Raw genomic sequence first — 1,673 nt, 5'->3', positions numbered from 1 at the left:
AAAATATTATTGGACAACGGTTATTGGACAACCAGATTGTTACGTAATGTATTTAAATTTTTCATGTTAGAACTAGTGGAATTCCCTTCTATATCTTTGATAAACTCGTGTATGGCCAACTTTTTGTCATTCTTAAACGGCAGGCCGAATTTACTTCCAAATTGTAATAGATTAGTGACATTGGTAGGAATTATTGTGAATCTAATTATTATAAAAGACTTATCTCGGAAATGATACACATCAAGGAACAAAGGCATGGTATAAATAATAACACAGACACCGAATTGCTTAACAACGCGTATTTCGACATTCTAGAAGAAATATCGAATTTTTAGACTTATGTAAATGTTTATTTTGTGAGATCTGACACCTATTTATTCGACTTTTTAAAAGACTAGACAACAGTCAAGTACTAACAATAAGGCCAACAACAATTAGAAGCATCGTCATCTCAAGTTATTCGGAACAATTTGTAAGCATAAAGGTTCAATATTTTAGTATTTAGTTTAATTTGTAATTTTTAATCTTTTTTTACATACACATTAGTGGAATCCTATTTTACAATTGAAGAAATTCTCTAAATTCAGTTAACAAATATCAAATAATTTGGAGAGGATGGACATAATCATTGCCAGATCGAGGGACTTTCGTCAAATAACGATAAGTGGTTCGTTTGGAGCAATGTATAAGTGTCACTCCGAGTTTTTATTAATAATTCTAAAATATTTTATGAATAACCGGACGAATCATTCTGCTTCTAATTGGGTTCTTACTTTGTTGAACTATTTTAATGGTTTCAATTCATTGTAAATATATTTTGCGTTTTAACTATGACTTAACTATATAACTTATATTGACTATGTATTGCGGATTTTTTATTAGAACTTTATGTATGTATTTATTTATTATGGGTATTTATTATCATTATTTTTTTGCGCACTGAAGAGGAGCAAGTAGAGCTCGAAACGTTTGTGTAATTATTATGTCAAATTAAGAATTTTCTTCTAAATAATAAAATAATTTCGTATTGCTCGTTACACATGGCCTTAATTTAATAATTTATCATTGTTTTTATTGTCATACGAGCTTGAACATTGGTATGTGATGGTTTGATTAGGTATTAATTTTAAATGATTAAATATTTAAACTATGATTTAATAGCATATAATAAAATTTATAAATTTTATAAAAATAGCAGATTTTAACTACTTAATTTATGCTATTAAATTTATAAAATTATAAATTTTATTTTAATGTATAATAATTTATAAATAAAATTTATAGCATACATTTTTAATAGCCTAATAATGAAAAATTAGGCTTATTAATAGTATATAATAAAATTTATAAATTTTAATATTTATAAATTTATAAAATTTATAAATTTTATTATATGCTGTTAAAGGCTAATAAAATTTATAAATTTATATTTATAAATTTTATTATATGCTATTAATATAAACTATCAATAGTTATACATTCATTAATCATTACCTATCTACATGAAGTCTACCTGTTGTGCTTCATTCAGGAGATACGAGCATAACATTTCGTTCTCGATTAATTTACGAAAAGTTTTGTTTGCGCCGATGTTTACGATATCGTAAATTCGAAGTAGATTTTCGAGGCATCGCATTTTGCCTCGGTTTTGAGGCGTATCCTGATGGTTGGTT

The 1,673-nt window shown here is 26.0% G+C and overlaps 1 long non-coding RNA gene across 1 annotated transcript; it reads left to right on the top strand.

Moving 5' to 3' along the window:
* The first annotated feature begins 210 nt into the window (after window positions 1-210).
* On the top strand, window positions 211-1,037 carry LOC146721099 (uncharacterized). Its single transcript, XR_014925795.1, has 2 exons — window positions 211-472; window positions 547-1,037. It is a non-coding gene; the product is annotated as an uncharacterized LOC146721099 (long non-coding RNA).
* Window positions 1,038-1,673: the final 636 nt, after the last annotated feature.

Source organism: Nylanderia fulva, unplaced genomic scaffold (genome assembly GCF_048542155.1).
Source record: "Nylanderia fulva isolate GAGA-0341 unplaced genomic scaffold, ASM4854215v1 Scaffold55, whole genome shotgun sequence".
Taxonomy (NCBI): domain Eukaryota; kingdom Metazoa; phylum Arthropoda; class Insecta; order Hymenoptera; family Formicidae; genus Nylanderia; species Nylanderia fulva.
The sequence above is the reverse complement of the archived record's forward strand: the minus strand, read 5'-3'. Positions and strand labels throughout refer to the sequence as shown.